At 42.9% G+C, this 16293-nt stretch overlaps 1 pseudogene; it reads left to right on the forward strand.

The window, feature by feature from the left end:
• The first annotated feature begins 5317 nt into the window (after window positions 1–5317).
• On the forward strand, window positions 5318–5747 carry LOC119809302 (annotated as a pseudogene).
• Window positions 5748–16293: the final 10546 nt, after the last annotated feature.

Genomic DNA, 16293 nt, shown 5'->3' on the forward strand with positions numbered 1-16293 from the left:
GGGAACAGAGCTAGGCAGGGAAAACAAATCAAAATGCTGGGAGAAAGGAGGCAGAGTCAAGCAGAAGCCATGGAACTGCTGCTGGAGACAGACACACTGAAACTTTGCTGGTAGGCCACGACGTCATGGTGATGCACAGATTAATGGAAATGGGTTAAATTAAGATGTAAGAGTTAGCCAATTAGAAGCTAGAGCTAATGGGCCAGGCAGTGATTTAAATAATATAGTTTCTGTCTAATTAATTTGGGGCTAAGCAGCCGGGAACCAACAAATGACCTACCTATTAAAACACAAGACCTATATCAAGAAAGGGTACTGGATTTTGTTGAAGGTTTTTGTCAGCATCTGATGAGATGATCATGTGGGTTTTTTCTTTCAGCTTGTTTATATGGTAGACTACATTGACCGATTTTTGCATGTTGAACCATCCGTGCATCTCTGGAATTAAGCCTACTTGGTCATGGTGGATGATGCTTCTGATGTTTTCTTGGATTCAGTTTGACAGTATTTTATTAAATAATTTTGCATCAATGTTCACAAGGAAGATTGGCCTGTAATTCTCCTTCTTAGTTGCATCTTTGTTTGGTTTGGGTATCAGGGTAACTGTAGCTCATAAAAAGAGTTTGGCAATGTTCCTTCTGCTTTTATTGTATGGAACAATTTGAGGAGTATCAGTATTAGGTCTTTTTTGAAATTCTGGTAGAATTCTGCTCTGAAATCATCTAGTCCTGGACAACAAAGCAACCCAAAAAAAATTCTACCAGGGAACTCCTGCAGCTGATAAACACCTTCAGTAATGTGGCAGGATACAAGACTAAATCAAAAATATCAGTAGCCCTCCCATATACAGATAATAAATAGGCTGAGAGCCACAAACAATATAAAATATCTTGGGGTAATTCTAACCAAACAAGTGAAAGACCTGTATGGCAAGAACTTTAAGTCTTTAAAGAAAGAAACTGAAGAGAATATCAGAAAATGGGAAGATCTCCTATGCTTATGGATATGCAGGATTAGCATAGTAAAAATGGCAATATTACTGAAAGCAGTCTACAGATTCAATCTTTCAAAATTCCAGCACAATTATTCATAGATGACAATCTTACCAAAAGCAATCTATGGATTCAGTGCAATACCCATCAAAAAGTCCCAGTACAACTCTTCACAGAAGAACAGTACTCTAAAGAACAATACTGAATTTCATATGGAGGAAAAAAAAATCCGGCTAACCAAAACACTTTTGTGCAGTAAAGGAACATCTGGAAGTATCGCCATTCCTGACTTCATTCTCTGTTATAGAGATACAGTAATGCAATACCAAGTAAAGCTTGGTATTGGCATAAAAACAGACAGGTAGACAAATGGAATTGGATCTAAGATCCTGATATTAACCCACACATACCTACAAACACCTCATTTTTGACAAAGAAACTAAAAATATAAAATGGAAAAAAGAAAGCATCTTCAGCAAATGGTGCTGGCATAACTGATTGCTGACCTGTAGAAGAATGCAAATAGACCCACATCTGTCCCCATGCACAAAACTCAAGTCCAAATGGAACAAAGACCTCAACATAAATCCACCCACACTGAACCTCATAGAAGAGAAAGTGGGGCCTACACTTGAATGCACTGGCACAGGAGACCATTCCTAATTATAACATCAGTAGCAGCTTCTTTCTGTAAAGCAAAGGACATGGTCAACAAGACAAAATGGCTGCCTACAGAATGAGAAAATATCTTCACCAATCCCACATCTGGCAGAGGACTGATCTCCAAAATATACAAAGAACTTAAGAAATTAGGCATCAAACTACCAAAAAATCCAATTTAAAAATGGGGTACAGATCTAAACAGCGAATTCTTAACAGAAAGAATCTCAAGTGCCCAAAAGACACTTAAGGAAATGTTCAGTATCCTTAGTCACTGGGGGGATGCAAATCAAAACAACTCTGAGATATCAACTTACACCAATCAGAATGGCTAAGATCCAAAACACTGATAACAACTTATGCTGGAGAGGATGTGAAGTAAAGGGGAACACTCCTCCATTGCTGGTGGGAGTAGGAATTTGTATAGCTACTGTGGAAATCAGTATGGCTATTTTTCAGAAAATTAGCAGTCAATCTACCTCAAGACCCAGCAATACCACTTTTGACTATATACCCAAAAGAAGCACAATCACAGCGTAAGAATAGTTGTTCAACTATGTTCATTGCAGCATTATTTGTAAAAGCCAGGATCTGAAAACAACCTAAATGCCTCTCAACAGAATGATGGATAAAGAAAATGTGTTGCATTTGCACAATAGAGAACTATTTGGCAGCAAAAAAGACAATGACATCTTTAAATTTGCAGGCAAATGGATGGAACTAGGAAAAAATCATATTGAGTGAGGTAACCCAGACCCAGAAAGACAAATATAGGATGTTCTCACTCATAAGTGGATACCAGACACAAAGCAAAGGATAACAAGCCTATAGTCCACAACCTCAGAGAGAGCCCTCATGCAGAAACAGATGAAGCAGATGTGGAGATCCACAACTAACCACTGGGTCGAGCTCCAGGCGAAGAGAGGGAGGAGCGATATGAACAAAGGGGTCAAGGTGGGGAATCCCACAGAATCAGCTGACCGGAGCTAGTGGAGGATCACTGACTCTGGACTGCCACCTGGGGAACCTGCAGAGGAGCCAACTAGGCGCCCTGAATACAGGTGACAGTGGTGTGACTTGGGTAGTATATGGGACCACTGGCAGTGGGAACAGTAGACTTCCCAGGGGAGGCCTTAACCTCTCTCAGGAAAGAGTAGGGGACTGGGGTTGGAGGAAGTTAGAGGAGCAGGAAGAGAGGAGGGAGGGGGAACTGGGATTTGTACGTAAAAAAAAATAAATACATACATAAATTTTTAAGAAAGAAAACCTGTAAACTAATTCTCAAATATGAGCTGTATAGGTGACTTTATGTTGCAATGTCATGCAACATAAACATGAGTATGCTCTTTCTATTTGTACTCATGTGTGGCGTCAATTTTGCAGTGGCCTGTGGCTTCCCATTTGGTCCCTTTCAGGTGCAGAAACAGAATTGACATCATCAAACATCACCTGTGTCCATGAGGACCCAGAAAGTGAAACACGGTGATTATCAATAATGTTTTAACTTATCACTCATGCTAGTTAGAAGATGAATTATCCTACTTGTTTGTGTGTGTAGTTTCTGTGTACCTGTTCACGTGAATCTGTGCACATGTGTGCACAGGTTCAATTGTGTCTGCGCAGGTATAGGCCAGAGGATAATATCTAGTATCTTCTTCAATTTCTCTCTCTCTGTTCTTTCTCTTGGCTTTTTGAGAAAGATTTTCTCTATGTAGCCCTGGCTATCCTGGAACTGGCTCTGTAGACCAGGCTGGCCTTGAACTCAAAGATCCACCTGTCTCTGCCTCCCTAGTTTTGTTCTTAGACCTGCGGAACACGTGCGACCAGAGCAGCAGGTGAACAGGCGGTGCAGCGGCGGGTTAACGGCACAGACACAGAAAATAGACATAAAGCTTTATTAAAGGAGAGAGGGAGAGAGGGGGAGAGGGAGAGAGAGAGAGGAAAGGAGAGAGAAAGAGAAAGAGAGAGGGGGGCGCGTGTGCACAGGCAAAAGGGGTACAGTGAGAAGAGAGAGAGGGAAAAGATTGAGGATGACTCCAAGAGACCAGAGGTCGCTGAGAGTGGGCGTGGAAAGGGGCGGGGACCAAAAGAATAACACCTAGTGTTGGGACAAAAGTCGGGTTTGTTTTCTTTTTAAGTTCCAGTTCAGATGGATTCTATTGTGAAAGCTAATTTAATTGCAAGGTAAATATATTTAACAGGAAAGAGAAGGAAAAGAAGCAAAAACCTTTAGTAAAGGTGTGTGTTTTACGCAGTATGTGGAGGGTGTGACAGATATAATACATTCTGAAAAGGGGAGTGTTTCACTAGACAACATTGGGAACAAACTGAAAATATTAGAAAATCTATGAAAAGAAGTCTGGAGAGTTTGGGCTGCTAATTTTATATTGTATGCATCAGATTATGGATAAGAGCACAGATGCTGCAAATATGACCCAGCCTGACACTTTGATTAGACACATTCAGGGCAAACATAATGTCATTGAAGACACAGGTTCTTTGGGACATTGAAAGACATAGTTAAATCAAGAGGTAGATATGAAACATTAAAAGACATGTTAAAGTGGTTTTCTTTGTCCACTGTCGACATATCTGGTGTTTAGAGTTACTGATGGTACCCTGCTAATGGTTGGTGCATTAGTTACTTTGCGTTGACGTGAAAAACACTGACCAAGACCAACTTGAAGGGGGAAAGGGTTTATTTGGCTTACACTTCCATGTTGCTGTTCATCACTGAGGAAAGTCAGAGGAGGGAGTCAAGCAGGAACCTGGAGGCAAGAACTGAAGCAGAGACCATGGAGGCACTCAGTTTACTGGCTTGCTTTTGCTTTTGCTCAGCCTACTTTCTTACACAACCCAAGATCACATGCCCACAGTGGACTAGGCCCTCCTACATCAATTATCAATCAAGAAAATGCCCCACATATATGCCCATAGGCTGATCTGATTGAGGCAATAGTTCAATTGTGGATTCCACTTCCCAGGTGTGTCAAGTTGACAGCCTAGAATAGCCATCACAGACTACTAGTTGATGGGGCTGGTGCCACAACTCACATTCTGTAAGTACCACTACATAGTACGTCAAGGCAGTGTATGCACAAAAGCATTAAAGACGGTAATGTCATGTAAATCATCACTAAGACTGTGAAAATCGAAGGGGTCAGGGGATTAAATTATCACTGTTCCAGGAATTCCTGAGAAGTGGTGATGCTAACTATGGCGACATCATTGATTTTCCAGAAGTAAGATGGCCAAATTGAGAACAAATGTGGAAATGATTTTATGCAAAGAAATTATGATTATGAAATGGTGATGTGACCTGTTACCAAGTTCTTTATGGTATCATAAACATAATTCATGCTAGAACTTGATGATGAAAACTGGCTTATAGATTAACATTGTCAATGAATTTAACCTCTCATTTAAGTGAGCTAAATTCACCCTCGTGGTGCAAACCAGCTTATCAATACATGTTTCAAACCATAGCAGCTTTCCAAAGGAAGCAGAAATATGGCAAATTCAAATTAAGACAAACAGCTTTATGTATTTTGACACACTGGTTAAAAGGAGTCCTGTAAACAGTGAAGAATATGTAGCCCAGCATTTCCATTTGATGTAAGTATGAAAAGAGATTCCGTTCTCTTTGCTGCCAGACCCCTGCCACCATGGGTCACATGTCTGCTTCTGGAAAGGGCCTGTCCCAGTCAGCTCTGCCCTACCGACATAGGGTCTTCACCTAACTAAAACTGACATTTGGCAACATGAAGGATCAGATTTAAACTGGGCGAGAAAGGCCTGACTCTCTCCCGAAGAGGTGTAATCCTGGGGACTCACAGGTCTGTTTCGTAACTGGCAATACAACCTTGAGGATTCTTAAATTCAAAGGCCTTGCCCCAGATCTCCCCGAGGATCTCTACCATTTGATTAAGAAAGCAGTCACTATCTGTAATCATCTTGAAGGGAACAGAAAGGATAAGGATATCAAATTCTGCTTGAGCAGAATTCACCAGTTTGGGTCCTTAGTGTAAGACTAAGCGGGACCTCCTGCCCACTTGGAAATATGAGTTGTTCACAGCCTCTTCTCCAGTAGTGTAAACTCTCTTGAGTGTGCGAGCAATAAAATCACTTTAAATGTGTGTGTGTGTGTGTGTGTGTGTGTGTGTGTGTATGACTCTCAGTCTTTTAAACTCTCTTAAGTTCTGTACTGTTTCTACTTAAACTTTTTTGAGATTTATCTATTTTTATTTTGTGTGTATGGGTATTTTACCTGCATGTGTGTCTGTACCACATTTGTCTTTTGCTAGCAGAGGCTGGAAGAGGACATAGACTCCCTCCCCTGTTGCCGGAGTTAAAGATCATTGTGATCTGTCTTGTGGGTGCTGGTAAAAACCAATGTATATTTTGTGTGTGTGTGTGTGTGTGTGTGTGTGTGTGTGTGTGTGTATCTCAATATTTCCAGGAAAAAAATCAATATTTTGCTGTGCTTTTTAGTTTATTTATTTTTTAAAGTATTTATTTTATTTTTATTTATGTGTCTCTGTATATGCAAGCATGCCTGAGGATGCCAACGAGTCCAGAAGAGAGCACTGTATAACCTACGTCTGGAGTTACAGACAGTTTTGAGCCTCCAAACAGTGGTGCTAGGAACCAAACTCCAGTCTTCTTTAAGAGCAGCAAGCACTCTTAAGTCCTGAGCCATCTCTTCAGCCCCAGGGCTCCATTTTCAGCTGACGCAATGTTACCTGCCAGTTTCCAAATGGAAAGCACAGAGCTGCACAGAGCTGCAGTCTGGTCTTTAACTTGAAGAACATTTGATGACGTCTCTTTACTGAACTAGGTTCTGTGTTTCCTGAGACCAACATCCCTTGCTTCACGTTCACACCTTACCCAGGCCATTGCTTGCTGGCAGCACCTATATTTGTGAGCAACGGCTTTTAAGAATGAAGTACACTAAAAATAAAAATAAGGTATCAGATGCAATTATATACAAACTGTGCTGGCTGGTCTTATGTCAACTCGACACACTACCTAGAGTTACCTGAAAGGAGGGAACCTCAGTTGAGAAGAAGCCTCCCTAAGATCCAGCTGCAAGACATTTATCTTTCTTCTTTTCTTCTTCTTCTTCTTTTAAAAAAATCTATCCTTCTCCCATACAATACATCCCAACCACAGCCCCCCTCCCTCCACTTCCCCCAGACTCTACCCTCCCCTCCCGCCATTCACTGCTCCTCCATTTCCCTTCAGAAAAGAAGAGGCATTTCAGGGATAACAATCGAACTTGGCATAACAAGATGCAATAAGACTAAGCACAAACCCTCAGTATCAAGGCTGGATGAGGCTATCCAGCAGGAGAAAAAAGGGTCACAAGAGCAGGCAAAGGAGTAAAAGACATCCCCACTCCCACTGTTAGGAGTTCCACAAAACCCCCAAGCTAAGCGACCACAACATACATGCAGAGGACTTAGCACAGACCCATGCAGGCTCTGTGATTGCCGCTTCAGTCTCTCTGAGCCCCTATGAGTTCTGTTTAGTTGATTCTGTGGGCCATGTTCTCCTATGTCCTTGACCCCTCTGGTTCCTACACTCTTTCCTCCCCCTCCTCCACAGGGATCCCTGATCTCTGCCTAATGTTTGAGTGTGGGTCTCTGCATCTGTCCCCATCTGCCTTCAGGCACCTGAGGAATCCTCTCTGATGATGATCAGGCTAGGCACCAATCTATGAGTATAGCAGATTATCATTAGGAATCATTCCATTGTCTTTTTTTTTTCTAGTCATGTTTGGATCTACCCTAGGTCTCTGGGCTATCCAGCTTTTGGTTCCTAACCATCCAGACAGTGTGGGGCATGAGCTTCCTCTTGTGGTATAAGTCTCAAGTTAGATCAGTCACTGGTTGGCCACTCCCACAAGCTCTGAGTCATCATTGCCCCTGGCACATCTTGTAGGCAGGCAGGTTGTGGGTTGAAGGTTTCGTGACTGAACTGTGTCCCAGTACCACCATTGGATGCTTTGCCTGGTTACAGAAGGTGGCATTTTCTTAATCAGTGATTGATGGGGGATGACCCAGCCCATTGCATCCATCCTTGGGCTGGAGGCCCTGGTTTCTGTAAGAAAAACAGGCTGAGCAAGCCAGGAGTAGCAAACCAGTAAGCAGCACCCCTCCATGGCCTCTTCATCAGTTTCTGCTTCCAGGTTCCTGCCTGTTTGAGTTCCCATCCAGACTTCCTATGATCATGAACAGCAACATGGAAGCGTAAGGCGAATAAGCCCTCTCCTCCCGTCTCCCTTCTTGTCACGGTGTTTCATCACAGCAACAGAAACCCTGAGACATAAACTATATCGCTTTTGCCCATCATCATTAGTGTATGGATATTTAATATGTGGCCCAAGATAATATTTCCTTATCCAATATAACCGAGAGGAGTCAAAAGACTGGACATCCCTGGAATAAAGCATAACATTATTATAAAAATGTCAGGGGCCAATTAATTCTCAATGTCAGCATGTGTTTCTCCCTCCCTAGGGTAATAGTCTATCTTGGTTTGCCTGGGACAGTGAAACTCTCGGATCCCCTATAAGATCACTCAGGCCTAGGCAAACCAACATAGCTTATCACCTGCCTGTGCCGCAAATGCTTATCTGTGATGCTGCATCTTTTACCTGATCTGTTGGCAAATTCTTATGCTTCAAACAAACTCCTCCACAAAGTTCTCTGTGAATCTACAAGCAGAACGTGTTCTCGTCTCTGTGTTCCCACGGCACTTTTCCCATGAGTAACAGTAGCATAGGTGACTGCTCTGCTCAAAGGCCTTGCTTCCCAGTGCACTCCAAACTCCTTGAAAGCCGTGTTCATGGCATATTCACACTTGAACCTTTAGTGCCCAAATGAACAAATATTTGCTGACTATATGACTGAATAAATAAAGGAACAAAGGAAGTTGGAAATAACCAGATTTTATTCACTTCCAATTGTTAAAAGAAAATCACCCCAATCTGCTTGGACATGATAAAAAATTCTGGAGGAATGTATCACCCATACACAAAACTAGAATGCTTAGCTAATGGGGCCTTCCTTACACAAAACATTTCATCTACTGCTAATCTCATACCTAAAAGTTCTGCCCTGGAATATTTGTTATTTAGGTTGAAATAAATGCCTCTGATTGCCAAAGACTGGTCCAGAACCTTGTATAATGTTTTGCTTGTATAAAATTGTATCATCTAAGTGATTGGCTTAATAAAGTATTACAGTCACCCAGAATAGAGTTATTGCTCAAATAGCTCAAAATATCTGGCAACACAGGAATGGCTGTATCTCTAGAGGACAATCACCCCATTGTTAGGATCAAAATGCTCCTTGGGGCATCATTCTCTTTAGAAGTGGGCTGTTCCCAAATGAACTCAAGCAGAAATTGTGTTATTATTGGGCTTTGTGGAGGACCGCATCCAGCTTCTCACTCATCAATCCAAACTGATAAGAGTTCATTACTGTACTTCATAGGACTCAGATGGCCAGAAACTGGTTCCAACAGGCTTGGGGAATGAAATGATTTCCCTACCCTGGGCTTTCTATAGTTCTGTTGAAATAGTGTGTTCTTCCGTGAGCCAGTAAAGGCAGAGTGCTGGAAGCCGCCACAGGCACCTTAATGAAAAGAGACAGAGGCCTGCGGCTGGAGCTCTATTGAAAGAGAGCTTTCCTTGAATGAATGAGGCTTTAGGCTCAGGACACAGTGCTATTCAACAGTACTGACTACAGACAACACAATAGACTTGCTATAGACTTCCAGAAGTGTCTGCAATGGGAAAAACAGTGCAGTCTTGGACAGTTAAAGTTATTAGAAGGAAAAAAGATGTGTGTGTGTGTGTGTGTGTGTGTGTGTGTGTCTGTGTGTGTGTGTGTGTGTGTGCGCGCGCGCGCACATGTGTGTGGTTGGGGGAGGTAGGACATAAGGACACATATCCAGAATCAAGAGTTATCACGATATTCCTGAACCTAGAGGGGTGGGAAGACAGGAGAGTACACTTAGTCCTAAAATTGTGTAATCTGAGATCTAATTGTTTTTTAATAGTCTTGCCCTTTTCTCTCGTCTTTATTATCAAATATCATCTTATAAAATACTGTGGGCCTGGATTGAAGTTGAACAAGAAACAGAACTGAGCGTGAACAGGAATAACTATGTCACAAATCTGTATGGGAAATGGTCAGAAACCATTCAGGAAATACATAACTGAAAGAGTAACAGAAAGGGGTGGAAGAAATTTCAAAACTCACCTCACTTGGAGGCCCATGGTGCAGAGAAGTTCGAGAAACTAAGTAAAGAAAAAGGTGTGGGTAGATCCTCAACTCAGCTGCAAGCAAAAGACACTGGACTTGAATGATGTATGTGTAGCTTGAGTCATGTGGCCAAGGTCCCAGAGGAATTAGAGATCCCTGTTCCTTGTATATTTATATCCTGGATGGCACAACTGAGAGCCAGAAGAGACAAATTTTCTCTATGGTGTGGTAGTGGTTTGAATGAGAATGGCCCCTCTAATAGACTCATCTATTTGAATGCTTAGTCTCCAGTTGGTGGAACTATTTGGGAAGGATTAGAAGGTGTGGCCTTGTTGGAGAAGAATTGCCACTGAGGATGTACTCTGAGGTTTTGAAAGCCCATGTCATTGCTAGCTAGTCCGCTGCCTCAAGCTTATGGATCAGATGCGAGCTCTCAGCTGCTGCTCTAGTGCCTGCCTGCCTGCCTGCTGCCATGCTCCCTGCCATGATGGGCATGGACTCTAAGCCTCCAGAATTGTAAGTCCCAATAAATTCTTTCTTCTTTAAGTTGCTTTTTTGTCATAGTGTCTCTTCAGAGCAATAGAAAAGTAACTGAGACAGAAGTTGAATGCCAAGTAGTGGATTATTTCTATGACAAACTTGACTATGTTGGTTTTTTTTTGGGGGGGGGTGGTGGTGGTTCCAGATAGGGTTTCTCTGTGTGGCTTTGGAGCCTGTCTTGGAACTTGCTCTGTAGTCCAGGCTGGCATTGAACTCACAAAGATCTGCCTGCCTCGGCCTCCCATTATCTTTGTTTTTTAATGCATGTGTAAGACTTACTTGGACTATGAAAGCAGTTGAACGGTTGTAAGCAGGGCTTGACAGGCCAGTCTAAGCGGGAGCTTGGAAGACAGTAGTGTGGAGAACAATGTTGACTTTGAAGACCTCACTCAAGAGGTTTCAGAGGGAAGAATATTAGCAAGTGGGCTAGAGATTTTTCTCCTGTGATACTTTGTCAAAGAATGTGTTTGAGGCTAAACTGAAGAATTTGGAGCAAATGTTGTTAGCACAAGGAACTCTAAGATTGCTGAATATTGACTCTGCTGTATGGTTGGTAGTGACCACTCTTATGCAGGTTCTAGAACAAAACAGAGTAGGTCAAAAGGAAATAGAGAATAAACAGTTTGAGAAGAAAAATAACATCAGGAAATTTAGTGTTGAAGCCATGGTTTGTGCTGAAAGAGATAAGGAGAAATAGAAAAAAAGAGGGCGGTGCCCTCATGGAGAGACCCCTCCCAGCTAAACTTGCAACTTGTGGAAACGAAAGACCTGAAGGATTATCTGTTCCTAAAAAGGCAACAATGAATCAAAGCTTATGCAAATATAATCTGAGGCAGGGTGAGGTTGCACCCCAAGCAGGCAGCAGAATTTGGCAGCATTAGCCCTTTGGTTCTGGTTTTAGAGTCATGGAGGACACAGGAGTAAAGGGGTCTTAGAACCTTCCTTCAAGATTAAGGAAAGCTGCTGAGGCCAGGCCCGTGTGGAGACCTGGAGAGGCTATTGCATGAAGATATGAAAGTGAAGCCTGGATTGCATCGGATCCCAGGATGCCAAAGGTGCCAGAGCAGTGGGATGTCTGCCAGAAAGAGCTGCATACAGAAAGCGGAACAGGACCAACCAAGAGAAAGAAGTGATTTGCAGCCAGCAAAATCGGAGCCCAGAGCCCTTTGATATCAGACATGGAGTTACAGAATTTGGAGTTTGCCCTGCTGGATTACGATCAGTTTTGGTCCGGTATTTCCTCACTATGCCCCCATTCCTCTCCTTTGAAATGGTAATGCATATTCTGTGCCATAATATGTTGGAAGTATGTATTTTGCATTTTTATTTTTAAAGGGAATTACAGCTGAAATTGCTTTCAGTCTCAGAAGGGACTTTGGACATTTAAACAGTCTCCAAGCGGAAAGATTTTTTGAAGTTGAACTAAATGCATTTTGCATTACGATGTGGACACAAGCCCATGGGGGCCGGGGAATGGAATGTGTCGGTTTAAATGAGAATGGTCCCCATAGGCTCATATATTTGAGTGTTTGGTCCCCAGTAACAGTGCTTTGTGGAACGGTTTGGAAGTGATTAGGAGTGGCCTTGCTGGAGGAGGCGTGTCACTGGAGGTGGGATTTGAGGTTTCAAAAGCTCACGTCCTTCCCAGTTAGCCCTCTGCCTCACGCTTCTGAGTCAGATGGAAGCTCTCATCTAGTGCTCCAGCACCTGTCTGCCTGTCTGCTGCCGGTGCTCCCTGCCATGACGGTCATGGACTCACCCTCTGGAACCGTGAGTCCCAATAAACAGTGTCTTCCATTAACAGCCACTTGGCCATGCTATCTCTTCAAAGCCATAGAACAGTAACTGCAATCAGTGTGAAGCTTGTATCTGGTAGTGTTCCAGCAACACCAAGCCAACTGATGTAATGGCAGGTGGTCCTGACAAGCTCAGTAGCCATACAGCCGGGGCTCCCATTTGCCTGTCAGTTACTCCTCTATGATAGAGGACAGACCTTGTGATTTAGAGAGCCTCAGGATAGCTACAAATACAAATGAAGTCATTTACATCATATGTCGTTTTCATAAGTAGTCAATAAATAAGAGTAAAACATCTAGTCTGAGATCCAAAGGTGGCTGGTGTACAGAGCAAGTCCTTTCTTGTGAGGACAGACGTGGGCTTCACAGAGATACGGGACCATCTGCTGGTGGTTTTGCCCATGCAGGCTACTGTCCTCTCATCTAGATGACCTCAGTAACATCTTCTAGTTAATCTGACTCCCTGACTAGAGCCAGAGACTGCCCGCTGCAGAGTGGCTTTAAGCACTTCCTAAAGCACTCCAGATTTCTACTGGGCATCTTTTAGAGGACTCTCTTTCCCCAGTGCCCCTAAAAGAGGTATTTCTATGGATTAGCTCCAGTTTACAGTTCCTTCCACACTTACCACTTGACCCATGTCCTCTTCCCACACTCCAGCGGGTAGTGGGCTTAGGTTTCCCAAACAGGTTCTGCCTTTGCATATATAGTATGCCCCTTGTCCTACCTGAATGGCTTCCCATAATGATTCCTCCAGTGCCTTTTCTTTATATGGGTAACCACTTCCCAACCCTTGGGAGTCTGCTTGCCCCCAGGAGAGAGCAGGTGTTGCCATTTCGCGTTCCTAGTTGTATCACATGCAAGCACCTGTCCTCCTGTCCCAGCAAGCAGTGTGTGCTCATTTGTGCTTCTGTCAACCTAACAGCAGGCCTTCAAGGACAGGCTGTATGTCCTGCTTATCTCTGCCCCCAGAACAGAAAGTGGTCCATCTGAGGTACTTACATAAATACGTACTTTTAAGAACATTTAGTTTGAAATCCTGATAGATGCAAAAAAAAGTAACAAAAAATATCTTTTCTCTGCTTCCTTTTAGATTTGCATCTTATAAAACCCTGGTGAAATTAGTGGAAGCAGGATTTTACCGAAATCATCTCTTTGCTACTCTGTTGGCCTTGTTCCAGTTTCACTATTTTCCCACTAATTCCTTTGGTCTTGTGCAGGGTTCCATAATGCATTTAGTTGGTGTGTCTCTCCTTCTCCAATCTGAGAGATTAGGCTTTGCTTTTTTTTTGTCTTTTGTGACTTGGCCATTTTTGAAGAATCGACTGTCAGTTACAGAACTCCAATCCATTTGAGCATGCTGTTTAAGTTAGGTTGAAGAGTGCGTCTTTTAAAAGCCCGAATTGTTCGGAGACCTGTTCTGCCCTTCTGGTGCATTGTATAGTGGTGGTGGTGGGTACCACACGACGGCTACTGTGCCTTAACACTGATCAAGGTTACATGCTTGGTGAAGCTTGTCCTTGCCTACCAGGCATCTCCGCAATAAAGTTCTTAATTTTCCATAATTTTCCACTAACAAATAGTAAGTGTGACAAGATTATTAAAAAGGTTGTAGATACTGATTCTGTACCTGAGAGATATATAAGTATGTATGTATGTACAGATGAATGGATAGATAGATGTGTTGGTGGGTAAATGTATGTGCATATATGTTTCTGCCATTTTGGCAAGGTGGCTCAGCAGGTAAAGGTGTTTGCTGCCAAGTCTGCCGATATGATCTTGATCTTTAGAACCCACATGGTGGGAGGAGAGAATCAACTCCGAAAAGTTGTCCTCTGACTTCTTTCTTCATAAGCATTGTGGCACACATGTGCATGCACAATTGTACACACGTATGTACACATGAAATAATTTAAATATGTATACATATTAGGGATAAAATAGAAAGATGAGGCATGAATGAGATACAGGATAGTTGTGGCCACCGACACTAGAGCAATCACAGAAGTACAGCCTATGAGTCCAGAATCTAAGACCCCTGAACTTACTGGGACAGCGTATTCAGGACCAGTCTTGAAATAAAATAGTTACATTGTATCAAGATTGTGTTTGACTTTCCCAAATTCCACAATGCTGTCTCAGAGGATAAAAAGGCACACCTACACCCTGTGTCTTGTTAAGAGAAGAAGCCTGGCTGTAGGTCCACACACCTAGCTCATCATCATATTTAGCTCACATTTCATACTTAATGAAAAACCAAAGCCCAGGGTGAGTTGACTGGATCCAACTTTCTCTCGTGCTAGAAAAAGAAAACCGTGGAAGGCGTGAGTCTAGTGTATGCTAACCAGAGTCACTTGGGGGTGAGTGCTGGGTGATGTGTTGCAAAAGGTCAAGGGGATGAGCACAAGACGCCGAGTTTAGAAAGCAACATTCGAGAAAGTGCAGCGTAGCTGTCTTAGTGAGTCTGGGCTGCGGTAATGCAATATCATACTCTGCTTGATTTTATAAACCAAACCTTAGATGCTGAAAATTGGGCTCTGGTAACTTATTATGGGTCACCATTTTCTTTCTTGGTTTAAGTACAGTGAACAAGGAAGGCACGGAGAAAGAAGGGAGATGGGGGAGGTAAAAGGAACACTCTCCTGTCTCTTCCATACAGACATGCATCAGACCAGGGACTTATCTTTGTAACTCCATCTGGTCTTTGAGGTTCTATAGATGAATTTAGGGAGATGTGAATATTGACTCCATAGTATTCCTCAAATAAGTCCTATAGCAGGATGTTTTCCTTGTCTCAAGTTTCTCTGGCAGCCCTATTATCAAGCTGTTAATGACCTCCAAGTTTAAGGAAAGTTGCTAAGCCAAGAACTTGTTCTTCTTCCAATAGCCTACCACCTACCTCCAGATGGCATAGAAATGGCAAAAATTCACCAAGACGCAGCAGCAAAGGACTAGACTTCTCCACAAAGGCAATTGCACACCCATTGTCCTCCCAATCCTGCACTACTCACACCAACTGAGATGAGTTACCGAGAAACACCAGTTTGTCCTATGTTCCTTGGAGTTGGCAAGGATTAAGATTTTAGAAGTAATATCTAACCCATATTTGGAAGAGACTTTGAAAGAGAAAGACCGTGCCTTGCAGGGCCTTAATGGCAGAATGAAGAGACACCTGAAGTGAAAGCAGGCCCCAAATGAAAATCTCCCTGGGTGTACATGCAAACACTAAGAGATATCCAGAAAGCTGTTTGGAAATTCTCCATCCAAAAGGAGCCCCAGATATGGGGACTTTGGGGTGGTGACTGCAGCAGGAGACTGTGGTAGACACCAACCATGAGCTGGAAGAGGATCATAAGCATCTAGCCAAGGAGGTATCTCTCCATCAGAGAACTGCGGTAGGCAGCTCCCACTGGGAGATCAGAGGAAGCCAGAACAATGCCAGAAGAGGAGGGAAAAAAAAAGCAGAACCCAGAAACCCAACTCAGAGAGAATGGACACCAGCCAACATTTGGACCTGCAAGTGAGGAAGGCCATTTCCATCACGGATCTTCTCCTCACCCTCCTTGAGTGTGGGAAGGAGAAGGCAACCTGCCTGCAGAGGACCAGGAGGAGAACCTGGCCTGAGTTTCTCCTGGCCCAGGAAAGGTAACAATAGAGACGAAAAGAGTTCACAAATTAAATGATATATTTATACAATAATATTCTATGGGGTCTGTAAGACAGATTTGAGAGAGTGTAACACAAAGTCAAATAGAAATAAAATTATTTCCTGTGTGTATTCTAATGAGTTCAGTACTCAGAAATAAAATGTTACTCACACTGCCCTTGTCTGTGGGTGCCTGCACGTGTCTATGCAGGACCCTTCTTTTAGAAGGGCTCCACACTTGGTTTCATGCATTGTTAGTACCATTTTGAAATTCTTATTGTCTTTAAATAGCAGGTTATTTCCACCTTAATCTGGGCTTTGGATATGGGGCAGCCATTCCCAGTTACATGTAACAAAGGGCTTACCTATGTTCTGTGTGATTCCCAGAG

This window comes from Arvicola amphibius, chromosome 3 (assembly GCF_903992535.2).
Source record: "Arvicola amphibius chromosome 3, mArvAmp1.2, whole genome shotgun sequence".
In the NCBI taxonomy this organism is placed as follows: domain Eukaryota; kingdom Metazoa; phylum Chordata; class Mammalia; order Rodentia; family Cricetidae; genus Arvicola; species Arvicola amphibius.